Source organism: Pithys albifrons, chromosome 3, assembly GCF_047495875.1.
Source record: "Pithys albifrons albifrons isolate INPA30051 chromosome 3, PitAlb_v1, whole genome shotgun sequence".
NCBI lineage: Eukaryota > Metazoa > Chordata > Aves > Passeriformes > Thamnophilidae > Pithys > Pithys albifrons.
In genome coordinates, this window is record NC_092460.1 from 91,503,720 (window position 1) to 91,517,727 (window position 14,008).

Below are 14,008 nucleotides of genomic sequence, written 5' to 3' on the forward strand. Positions count from 1 at the left end.
AGAATTTTTAAAAGCTTGACCCACCTCAAATCATTTCTTGAGGATTAATTGGTTGATGCCTTCAGATGAACTGAACTCTCCAGATCATAAGAATAAAAGAATTGATGCTCTTCCCGTTCTCCTTAACGCAAATAAACTATGCAGAAATGTGCAAACATTTGCTGTCCTAGAGAGCGGGTAAACTAAGCCATTAGAGAGCTTGTTCTCTCCATGGGCAGGCAGTGTGGCTGTGAACATGATGCTGCTCATCTCTGAAATGTGGTGATGTTCAAATGCCTTGGCTTGACAGCAGTGACCTAGCAAAAGGAAAAGTCACTTGTCTGCTTTGGAAAATCCCCACAACTAAGTGCAATTAGAGATCACCACACCAAGGAACAGAAGTGAATCAGCTTATTCAGTGTTCTCCCTCTTGCTGTGATCTTTGCAGGGTGATTCAGAGGAAAATGCACAGAAAACCACAAAGCAAATACAAAATAACTTCTCTTATAGGAGACTTTGGGGACATATGAAATGGGTGGCAATGCCAGTCAAAGCAAAAGAAGAATGTTATCATGGAATACCAACACTAGGAGTTATGATGAATCCTCAAATAATTTTGCTTTAATGAAAAAAAAAAGTTCTTTTTTTCCATAAAATTATAATAATTTTCTAGGTAAGATAAAAACACAGGCTCCTAATAATATAGCATTAGAAAAAAGAGAGCAAAAAGAATATGTTCAAGCATGAGTCAACATCAGCATTAGTTAAAGTGACTTGTGTTTGTCAGGGCTTTTCTATACATGGACTCTGGGGAGCCATCTGGATATCTGCATTTCTTTTTCACATATGCTAGCTACATCGAAGATAAAAAGGTTATATGGAACTTTGAGGAAAATTATGGGGCTTTCCGACACTCCCTCAAGGACTTTGGGTTTATAAAATAGCAAATGAACTACAAAGAGTCAATTGCAAAACTTTAATATGTGAGATACCATCACTTTCATATATCTGATAGGCAAAGCCAAGAGTATGCTAATTTTAAAAATAAAAAGCAAATTGAGACAAGAATAAGCTTGCCATATTGATTTATTTGCATTTAGCATGTGAATATGTGCAGGTCAGAGCATGATAATTAGCTGTAAAAAGCAGTTTGAACTTCACAGCTGGGCTAAGAGGAATGGATAAAGTTTCTCTTTAGGTGTTTTGTAATAGCATGCATTAGCTTCAAGCAAAACTCATGGAATGGAAATTACTTCTCCCAATTATGAGGTGGGGTTTCAGCATTTACTGGCATGAATCAGCCCTGTGAGTGAAATGAAAAGTATGCAAGACACTTGCTTTCCAGGCCGCACATTTTACAGCCTAACATGGGGATGAGGACAAATAAGTTGGACTCTGCTTTGCATCTGATTTTTAATCATTCTTCTATTATACAAAGCATACAATGTGTTGCACAATTTGCTTCTTGTTCTGATTTGTTGCACGTGAGATTTATAAGTAAGGACAGTTATTCCAGGTTACATCATATGTGTGAGGACAGAGTGAAGCCCTCACTGTCAGCTTCAGAGATGGAACAGTTCTCATTCTTGCAATGTGATCAGATCAAGCAAATCCCCCTTGCCAAAACAAACAGAGCTGATTTTGTTGTATCTGTGAATGGTGTTTGCTTCTTACCCAAACAAGTCATCCTAATGGACCGAGGCCTAGCTTTAGACCTAAACACTAACTGAAGCCAAAAACCGGAAAAAGGAGTGAATTTGGGCATTTATATAACATTTGGGTTTGGGGGTTAGCTGTTTTGTTTTGATTTGTTTTGTTTCTATTTGTTTTATTTCTCCTTACTTAGATTTCAAGCTCCTGAAAAAGTGAACATGTTAAAGGAGGCACTAGGACCAGAAGGAACACAGGTTTAAAAGAAGGAAAAACAGAGGCAGGAAAGTAAGAATGATGAAGATGGCAGAGGAGAAAAACACCTCCCAAGAAGCAGTTTGATGGTTAAAGGGAGCACAGTGCAATAGAATCAAATAATTTAACTGGGCTGACAACAACTAGCCGTTATGAACATCAACAGGCTTGATAATCAGATTCTGCACAAGCATAGATCAAGACAAGATCAAATGCCAACTATTATAAAAAAATATAAAAAAGGCATAATAAAGTGACCATAAAATGGAATTCATTCCCTCCTTAAAAATCAATGGGAGAGTGTTTACAGTAACTGTCCAGATTTCAAGTGATGAGAGAAAATGTAATTAATTTCTATTTCCTCTGTCCTCATTTATGAATGTCAAATCTCCTTAAAGAAATGCAAAGTCACTGGGTAATCCAATTAATTCATCTTTGCTTATTTTCTTTCTAACAGTTAGAAGAACTAGGGAAAGTGTGAAATATATCAGCATCTTACTGTGGGAAAGCTATTAGGTGTTTGTTTTGAACATGTGCTAATATGAATAGCAATTCATATTCTTTTTCATAACAAATAGTTCAAAGATTCAAGAGTTAGTAAATATAAAGCTACTGGTGACACCACTGTGTGAGCAGAGTAGGTCCTAGGACATAGTGTGCCCTAACTTGTCAATGGGGTTGTTTGGGATGGGTCAGTGTCAAACTGCTCATGAGGAATGAAACTTCTTCACCATGGTAAAAACCTTATGAAACTACTGATATGTAACTAACAATGCACTGTCAAACTGAATTAATCAGTTTGCTTTTTACTATTTAAGGTTCTGTGAAAGTCCATTTGCAGGAGATAATTAGTCTTTTCACAGCTTAAGAAAAATTAGGTACTTAGGATCAGGATTGGTGCAACCATATTAATGAAGTACTATTACCTGTATAGGAAGAGAGGAAAACATGCTCTTAGCTCGATAAAATTTCACTTGTCTCATCAAATAGTTCCAGCATTGGGTGGCTTCCCTGGAAGTCAATGAGCCAGCACTTCATAGTAACCTCTGCCCTTAAAGAGACTGTGAATTTGGGAAGATTGTCCTCAAATAAGTCCTTCTGTGTCTGTACATAAGATATTCCTGGTGTGCTACCAGGCCTTCGTGCTTCCCCTTTTCAGTAAGGCGATCACATTATTGCTGTTTCTAAGAGAAGTACAGTGCTTTGGTCAGATTTTCCGCTTTTTAGCAACTGTGACTAAATGAGGTCAGTGATACAACCAGAGTCACTGTTCTTGCACAAAGCTGGTTTTGAGTTTTTAACAAATCATAGAAGTCATCATTATTTTGCAAGCTGATGAGTAAGAATATGTATAATGAAGACTTGAATGAAAAAGGATGGGTTGTTGATGTGCCATGGACAGCTTCAGGCCAGCAGGCTACAAATAGAAGAAAGCACAAATGCATAGAGGATGCAACAATATGTAATCTGTGCATTGGGAGTACTTGGAATGAAGGTCCCATTGTGTAAAGAGTTCTACAAACACACAGGGAAGTAAAGCAGGAGTGGTTGTGGAGAAGCTTTTTGTACAAAGACAAACAGTGGTAGAAGAGGAGGGGAGGCAAGAAGATGACTGCAGGATAGAGGGGGCAGTGACATAGGGCATCATGGATATTTCCAACACAACATGCCACTCTCCAGCCTGATGCTTGATCCATTCCTTCATCTATGAGACTTACAGCACTCAGTGGTGTCCTCTGATTTTGTTGGAAGTTTTGGAAAGGTGACTTTTTGCCATTGATTCAATTGCTTCTGTGTTTATAGTGCATTATGTGAATCACTGGTTGAAAAGATAAATAAAAAATAAAAGAAGATTTATGATTTTTTCCTATTCATCACAGGTTTGAAGCACACTCCTAGAAGCCCGATTATATACCCTAGTCTGATCCCACATAATATACCAGCACAGTCCTATTTCCCACCATCCTTCATCTTCAAATGAAGAGTAATGTCTGCATGTGTTACAGTCTTCGATTTGTTTTGGCCTCTGTAAGTATAGACTAAGACTTACTGATAATATTTGCCAGCTAATTGCTCACTACATGTTGTTTCCATTCTTCAGGCGGTTACTTTAGATGAGAAGCAGAAGGACAATTCTGCATATGCCTTGTTCTTCCCTAAGCATGCCCTGTTGGCTACTGTCCCTTTTACTCTCCCTAAGGAAGTTTTCTTCTATACAGAAGAAATAAAAGTTATAGAATTTGTGTCTCTGGATTAAAGAAGAGCAAAACTACCAAAAAAGTTTGTCATTTAAAGCACGCATGCCAAACGAGTGTCAGACTCAGCCTCCCGGGCTTACATCCTCCATGTTCCTTCCCCCTCTCTGTGTGGTTTTCCCCTGAGGTTTTTTCCCTGAGTCCCACCTGCCTCCTGCTTGCAGCACCATGGTTTGACCGCCTCCCAGGACGTCCCCGTGTGGTTCCTCCCAGTACCTAAGCCTAATCCTGCCCTCAGATGTACTGTCCAATCCCCTCCAAACCCTGCCCCTATCCAAACCCTTAAATCCAGACCCCAGCTGGAAATAAAGTGTTTTCGATATGTTCCCCAAACCTGTGTGTGTGTGAATTATCTCAGGAGTGTCCCCATTTCGGTCCTGAGAAGCAAGCATTGACTGGAACAACATGAATAATGTTCGCTGTCTCCTGGAGGTGTCAAGAGTCTGTGCATATGGACCAAAGGATGGTGAGGAATGGAATAGGCCCCAGAGATGTCTCCTCTCCTACTAATCAAGCCTGATCTTTTTGACTTAAGTCCTAGCGATCACTGGAGTTGGGAGTTTTTAATGAGTTCTCTCAAGTACCCCGCTATAACCATTCTTACCTTTTCTTGAAGATACTGAAGTAGCATTTGCAATTTTAATGTAAATTCAAAGTACCCTATAATTCCCCCAAGGTGGAAAACGTTGAGATGCTGTAGAATTCAAGTCCTAATTCTTTATCTCAATATTAAGGAATACATTCTTGCTTTCAGCAAAGTGTTATTCTCCATTTCTGAAACAAACTGATGTTGTCAGCTGTGAAGCAAGGTTTGCCTCTGGAATCATCATGGTGCAGGGGGTGTTGTACTGATGTTTCAGCTGTAATACTGATCACTTTAGTCCTTTATTGTATAGATACCACCACATTCCTGTAAGGTGCTAAAGAAGATATAATTCAAGCTGTGCTCTTGTTTGTGCCCTTTGAACTCTCAGGTAGTATGACCTTTGTCAAGGCAGAAATGTTTGCTTGTGATTCACAGGAACAGGAGATCTGTTTTCCTTTTTCACTGTCAGTGCCGTAAAAAGTATTTTTTGCAGTATTTTATCATATTTCAGTCATCAAAACTCATTTTGAAAGTTACCCCACTGTATTCATTAGAACTTGTTGCATGAAAAGCATGAGAAAACAGTTGGCCTGGATAGCGACAGCCTATGAAGCCAATCTGTGTTCAGTGGGGTTTCAGAATCTGCTGAGTTCTTTGTAAAGACTTTGGGCCTCAGGACAATCAGGATATGGGTTAATTTAAAATAACATTAAGTTATCAGCTTAAAATCAAATTTTATTAGTTAAAAAAGGACTTAGATGTAGTTATAGACTCTGACCTATGTCTTTATTGGCTATGATGTATTGAAAATACACTTTATGCCTATTATTTTATTAATTGCCCACTCAAAGATAGCACAGGCTTTATGGAAGCCCTTGATCAATCCAAAGTACAACATAATACCTAGTATTGTGAACTGAACCTCAGAATTTGCTACTGTACTGAAAAGTTTCTGTTGCTTTAATTTGGTTCTTGGCTTCTTATTGAAAGAACTACAATTTCAAGGGAGTTTGCATTTAGTTTTTTCTTGAGCACCATAAACATTCCACTAAATATTTATCTTTTTTGTATATGACTCTCTCCAGAACATCTGTTAATTGAATCTTTAACTGAATCCATCAGCAGTACTTTGTTTTTAAGCCAAGAAGACAAAAAAAATCAATTTAAAAGTCTATAGTTTGGACAACAGCCAGAACACAGTATCTGCTCCAGAGTTACACCTTTCTGACCTTTCTAACTTAAATTCAATTTAACTATTGCCCATTGTTCAAGGGCTGTTAGAAGGAAGAAAAGTCAAAAGAAAAACACTGAATTGATACAAAATATTTATTAAAAATTTTATTATTTGCCATTTTGCTATTGATGTTTAAAACACTTCACTTTTACTGCTTCAAGTAAATTTATCTTAATGTGCTTCCAAAGTATTGTGAAATTGGAGATAAACATTTTCAGTAATATTTCAATGCAGGCTTCCTGTTTATTCCTTACAGTTTACTCATATTACAAACACTTCCAGAAACCAGTAAAATCCTTTGTTATCAGTATCAATAAACACACATATAATACATACTTGCTCTTAGCTTTATATGCACTCAATTTAATTTCGAAATTGGCAAAGAAAACTCATTAAAATGTTGTAAAAATTATTTCCTTATCATAATTGGTAAAAAAGTGCTTTCAAGACAGGTTTTTCCTTTCAAATATTAGGGAAGAAGAGGAAGTATAAGAAGAAAAGCACTAGCATGATGCATTAAGACTGTAGTATCATGCACAGCATATTTTTTGCCTATGATTATTTTTTCCTCCCAGTATAAGGTTTTTTGGGTTGGGTTTTTTTTCTGAACATTAATTTATCATGTAAATAATCTTAAACCAAATAAATTTTGGGGACTCCCTAAATTTTGCCATAAGAGGGCATTATTAATGCACTTAGCCTGAAAGATGCATCTCAGTATACACACTCATGCTCCAATAGAATAAAAAATATTAATACTTCTGAAATCAGGAGTACCGTAAATGAGTTACTAGGACAGGAATAGTTCACTGTCTTGTGTTTTCTTACTGGAGAGTCTGAAGATATGGGAGAGACAAAAAAGAGGCAAAGGAGTGCTTCTGCAGTTTGGAAATTACCACAGAAGATGACAAAGCCAAAAGTTGGTGGTTTGACCTATGGACAGAATTCAGGAGGTATGTCTAGGCAGGGTTAGCATTAAGCACTTCTGGGTGCTGTCCATGCAAATGGAAGTTAAAGGGTTTAAAGAGTTAGAACATGGTGAGACAAAGAACATGAATTCTTAAGTTTCTGCTGTGATTCAAAAAACCAAAAAATTGAAAAAGTACTTAATCCTGAATCTCTAACATTTTTTATGAGTGATGTAAGTTGTGAGAATGGGACAAATATAGAGATGTGCTGTATCAAAATGTGGACTTGAGAAACCTTTGGGATGGAAAAGAGATTCTTTTCCCCCCTACCCACCAAAAAACTCTGAGTAGAAGTTAGATCCCAAAACATAATGTAATGGCTTCTGCTAATGTTGGTGCATGTTGGATTGCTTCCCAGAAAGATACGAAATCTTCATTCTGGAACAAGAAACAAACAAAACAAAACAAAACTCACTATGTGGGAATTTCAGAGCCCTGTAAGGTGGTTACAATGTAAGCTGCATTTCTGCTCTTTGTGAATGGAGACGGACTCAGGACTGCACGTGCTGGGTGTCTTGGGGAGGGATTGTCGATGTCTCACCCGGTGTCTGTTCTGTCAGGTATAATAAATGTCTCCAGACAAGGATTTTCTTGGATCATTCTTATTCACCCCAATGAGCAATGGACTCTTTCAATTTTGAGTCTCTCAAAGCATAATTTTCTGAGTTAATATTATTTAGCATGTTACAAGGATGTATTTCATTGTCCTATTTCTTGGAATTAGGTAATTTATCACTTGATCTCTACCTTTAAATCCCTTTCACTGACAATTGCAAGGAAAGACAAATTGACAAGCAGAATACAAATTGCTTTCAGATATGTCTTGGATATTCTCCAGCTTGTCAATTCTTTTTTTATTTCCTTTGGTGTATACCAGAAATGCACAGAGATTCTACTATTTGCAGAAACTGGTAGGTGAAATGAAGAGCTGAATTTGGTCATTTTCTCATCTTTGTAGTTTCGTGAAGATCTATTAATTAATATTTAAAGAATCCTGTAGGAGAAAGATTTATGGGTCTTGAATTTCAACACACTTCATCATTGCATGGACATTGCATTAAGAGTTGAAAAGCCAGAACTGCAGATGGCACAAAAAATATTATTCTGGTGAAGCCAGTAAGTTCACTGAGTTATGAACTGACAAATAATTTATGTTAACACCTGCATATCTTTATAACTTGATACATTCCCCAAGGCAATAATACCTCAGTATCTATACTGGAATCCTTGTCATTAGAAATGAAAATTCTATTAATGAAATTCTGCATTTCCAACATCAGATTTTTCACCCTCTTTTGTTTTAGGAAAAATGACAGGATTTTTCTTAAACTTAGGAGAAAACAAATACTTGGAATTAAGGACTATAGCCCAGCCAAATTCCAACAGACATGCTGGTGTCTTTATTGGGAACAGGTTCAAATCAGATTGCTCCATGAATGTCTGCTTTTGGGATTGCTATGCTTGTTCCAATTGAGTAATGACTAGTGGAGTTGCTTGTGTGGATTTACATTCATACTTGAACAAAACTGCAAGATTTTTATTTGTCAAACATACCACCTATGGCTCCTCCAAAATTCTTCTTGTAATTTTTTTTTACCTCTGTTGATATTGCTGTGATTCTAATTGTTACCTACGTACTTGAAGATCTAAAGCAACAGATGGCAAATGAAAGTTTGCAGTTAAACATAAACAATTGGGAAATTATAGTCACTAGTAAAGAATTATACTAACTGTTTGGCCTTTTATGTGCAGCAAAGTCTTGTGGCTCCTAGAAAGGCAGGCACTTCCATCAAGAGTATCTGTCCCATCCTTGACACTGAACTGGAGATGGGCATACAGTAGTGTTTGCACCCGTCTGGGAGCAAGAAGCCTTCTGCCAGGCAATCTCCTTTGTATTACTAACAGACTTACATTGTTTTTTCATAGTAATAATTGTAATAAAATGACAGTGTACCTTCTCTGCTGTTTTAGTTCTCTCATTAGCAGAAACATTATACATCCTGTGAGCACATATTAGGTACAGGTTTTAGGGTTTTTCAGTCCTTTTACAGTACCTTTAAATACCAACTGCTTCATGAAATGTTATTTTAGGCAGTTCATTAGAACTGTTTTGCAAACAGGCAGGGTAGTCTTGTATGAAAAGTTTATTACTACTTTCTTAGAAGAAAATATCTATTATCACTTCAAGAGTCACTGACTTCCCTAGGCCAGTAGATACACTTTCCTTCACTCTCTTCATTGTCATTGCTCTAAAGGAAAGATTCAGCTTTCTACATGCTTTAAACTTTTACTCAAGTGTCCTATTCTCCATTTTCTACCTGGTTTCTGGGAAGAGTTTTATTGAGTTTGGGCTTGGTAGAAAAACAATTGAGAATATATAAAGAAGGGGTTTTGATTCACTGCTGCAGGCTCTGGATTAAAAGCAAGCAAGCAAAAAACAAATAAACAAACTTTCCCCCAACCCAAACCCTATCAAAACCTGATAAAAAATTTCTGTGTGCCACAACTTCACCTCCATTCCTGTGTGCCTTGACTTTACCTCACACAGAAACAGAAACAAGGATACTCTCTCACTAAATTCTTTCTGCAGCTTCTCTATTTGAATAGGAAACTTTTCAGAAAGGATCTGTCTCTCTATGCCTTCTTCAGCTGATGCTATATTGCCTTTAGGTGGATTCTTAAAACTAATCCATTATGACTCAAAGAAAACAGTGAAAAGCTTTTAAGAAGCTTTCAGCAACATCCAGTAACACCAGAGCATACCTGTGTTTTTGATGTCATACAAATCTACTCTGTCAGAGATAATGTCACACATTTGCTGTATTTGTTTGAGACATCCTTTCAAATCCAGAGAAGGCATGAAGTTAGCAACTTACCTAATTTGAAAGGAGTCACTGCAGGAAAAAAACAATTACCAAGATTGTTCCCTATCATCTTTGAATCTCTGTCTGTGAGCATTCAGAGAACAATTCGGATATGCAAAAACCCCCAAATCTTTTAAAGTGCAAATGAATATCTGTGAGCCACCTCAAACAGCCTCAGGACTCACTCCTGCTTATCTTCATCTTTGGGTAATGACTGGTTAAAATATTTTTGAATAATGACGGCATTGTCAAAAATCAAGTCTATTCACAAAAAGTGCATGAAAAAAAATGTTGTTCAAGTTGTTGAATACATTTTTAATTCTGAATAGACTTTTTAAATCTTACAGAGGATGTGGATTTCCTAATTTTAATATACAGATTCACTTTTCAAATATATAAAAATGCTAATTTTATTTTCCCATCATAGAAACTAATTTTGATAAATAATCTTTTAAAGGATCTTTGTTAATGAGGAGGTATTTTGAAACTCACTGGTGACTACTTCACTCCTTGTTTGGTGGTTTACACAGGTGCAGGGTGATGTAAGTTGTAATCAAAAAAGAGTGATTTAATTTTTTATTTATTTTTATGTTCCCTTTACACAATTGCAGTAAGTGAAAAATGTGATTTTTCAAAATTGGGGTTAGTGATTTCTTATGCCACACAGAGAATTTGTACATAAATCATCTTTCAGTGAGCAGATCCTCCCCTGCACAAAGTCTAAAAAAAAGTAGTTTTCATATGGGATGCAGCAGTATGAGGGAAACAAACAAATTTGATTTTTGTGGAGTTTTTGGGGGTTTGTTTTTTGTTTTGTTTTTGCTTTGTTTTTTTTTTTATATCACTTAAATTCCTTTTGGAGCTTATATTGTCTTAGCCGTTATTAGTAAAAAATAAAATGCAAATAACAACATCAAAGGGAATTCAGAGTAAAGATTTGCTTTCTGAAAAAAATCACAAACATAACATCTAGTTATCATCATAAACTCTAGAGAATTATAAATAAATAAGTTTTACTAACATTTACAGATCTAAAAGCTTCTTTTTTAAATCTCTAATCAAAAGAATTTCAATTACAAAAAATCCCAGATACTAAGATGTTCAATTGTTTTAATACTGTTTCATGTCCCTGTTGTTTAAGGTCAACATTTTCCTTAGAAAAGTTTCTCTGAAGATCAAGCAAAATCTTTGAAGTTATCAAAGCTGTTGCACTATGTCAGTTAACTTGTATTCTATAGCAAGTAGCTGAAAGTGTTGATTCTTTCTTTATGTCTGCCAAACCTGTAGGTTTTATCAGAGCATCACATAAAAACTACGCTATCATCTGTTGGGGGTTGCTTAAATGAAAAAAAATTATACTATATATTATATCATCATATCATTTCATATTAAAATATATCATACATAATATAATACATTATACAGGAATCCATGAGTTTCATTGTAAATTATATTCCTGCTAGCACAGTGTTACTCACCTGCAGTCACTGGAATTATCTTGTTGACACTTTCGTAGCCTGAAAAATGAATTTAATTGAACTGTAGAATCACAGAATGATTTAGATTTGCAAGCGTTTAATCTCATTCAGTCCTTTTGCAGAGCAGAACTAACTCTGTAGTTACATTGAGCCTCAAAGTAAGATCACATTTAATCTCATTCAATCCTGTTGCAGAGCAGAACTAACTCTGTAGTTAAATTGAGCCTCAAAATAAGATCACATTTCTCTTTATCCCACCAGGTCTTGAAAGTCTCCAAGAACTGACGTTCAGTCACCTACCTGAGCAGCGTGCTTGGGGAGATGCCCATAGGCACTCTTACAGCAGAGAGTTTTTCATCCTGTCTAAGCTGGAGTTTTCTTCTGTCAGTTTTGGCCCATCCTTTCCTCGATCACCCCTTTTCCTTTCACTGTGCTCCCAGAAGAAGAATCTGCCTTTGCACCTCCCTTTTACGTGGTCAAGCCTGCTATTTGATTCCCATTTTCTGTACGGTTTTCTAGTTCTGTTTGCTCTTCCTTACCTTAAAGCTAGGATTTGGATGTCAAAATTCAGTTAATTCTGAGCATAAGCCATGAGGGCCATGAAGTAAAGCTTAGGACAGAGTGTGGGACAGAGGAAAAACAGATTTGTCTTCCATATACAAACAGCAGGAGGGGATTTCTGAATCCATGACTAAGTGGGCATGAAGAAGGAGAGAAAGAGCCAACACAGTTGCCCAATCTGTGCACAAAAGGACAGCTGCAGCAGAGTTAAACTTTCTGAGACTCAATTTTAAATGGAAAATTTAATAATCAATGTTGGTTTTGAGTACCGTTTGTACTAGTTGAAACTGCCTCAGCACATCCTTGATCTGAGCAATGATATGTATTTCAATTTATAATTGAGGGCTGCTGTTTATAGCACAAAAGTATGTATGAGTAGTATATGAATGAATACCTCGCTGGCAATCTGGCCAACTTTGTGTAAGGGAAGTGAACTGATGAATATATACCATATGTTTAGATTGTGTAAGTGGAGGCAATCCTCAGTGACTTCAGAGAAGCTGTCCTTGTTTACAGCAGCTAGGAGCTAGCCTTGTGCATATAATTTTCAGCTGAATAAATGCAGATGTTAGCATTATACAAAACTTACAGAGTTTCAGGTTACCTTTCTTAAACAAGTCATTTAGCCCACAAGTTTGGAGTTGGCAACATTGCACTGCACTGCTGTCTGAGAAGAGGCATAAGTTTGGAAGGGACTGTGGCATTCTTGAGCCTTTGGAAAAAACAAATATTCATATATCCTACTTTACCAGAAATCTTCCAGGTCAGAAAAAAATAAGAAAGTGACAAGGAGGCTATATGGAACCTGAAACAGTGAAATATGACAGGATAATGTGTATACCTGAGCTTTGCACCTTGCATGCCCATCTTTTGCCAAAATACACATCAGCAACTGCATCAGCTACAGCACTGGCCTCCTAAGGATGCTCAAGGGTTTTCTTCAAGTGTGTGTTCAATTTATTTACACCCGTTGCAGAAAATACAGAGCTTCCTGAAGATGCTGCCATTATCTAACAATAGATGCCATAATAAAATTTTATTTGTGTTTAATAACTCCAGCAATCATCTTGAAGTCAGTGGAAAGTCTCGCATAATTTGAGCAGTGCCCAACAAGGAAAAAGAGTTGCAAGGACAAATCTTTAGTTACTTAACAGCACTAGCAAAATTTTAAAGTCCTTGAGGACATGTCAATTAGACATGAAAATTATACTTGCCTTAATGATATATTTTATTTCATTATGAGAATATACGGTGTACTAAACTTGGCTGACTTTTTCAGCAGTGTTTGCAAACTAAGCTTCTGGGATAAAGAGCAAATAAACGATACTGCTGATAACAATCTAACCAGGCAAATGTCTTCTGGTACAAACTAACACTTACAAAATTTGTGTTGATACATCTGTACCCTAGCACCCACGAGTGGTTTCCTATTTCCATGCAAAGGAAAGTTGGATACTTGGCATAGAAGCAAAACATTGCATGTCTGTTTGTGTGCCAACTTGAACGACTGATGGATCAGCATCCCAAGGTTCATTGAAACTTCAGAAAAAAGTTGAAGGTGCAACCTGTGTCTATTATCATGTATATTTTGATCAATATAGTATCATTGCTTGAGGATTGTATGACTCATTCTCTACTGTTTGTTTGCTGTTTCTCATGTTTATTTATCAGGAATATCTGTATATGCAATCAACTCAACCATAAAGCTTATAAAGAAGCAAAATTTAGTTGTGTTTCAGTGTATTGAGAGACTAAATTTGTAATCCTCATGTTATGACTCTACTGATTAAATAAAATTCCCAAGGCCTATGTCCTACAGAAGGTTAGAGCACCTTGGCAGAGTGAATCCTCCTGTCTTTTTATTCTATGATCATAATGATTGTGCTGGTTTAAAGGTAAACTGGCAGGAGAAGTGGATCCAACGTAAAAAAGATTGTAAGTCAGAGTTACAATTTAATAAAAATATTACAATGAATGCAATGATACAAAGAGAAATTGGTTTTGCCCCACAAAATGCAGAAGTATAACCCAGCACCCTGGGACACAAACACAATGGTGTTTGTTAGCCCCTGTGCTGAGGCCCACATAATTCCACTGAGTCCAAAATAAAAGGAAGGGAAAAAAACCCTATTGGTGCAGATGATGGTCACAGTCCTGTCAACGTTCTGGTCCTCTTCT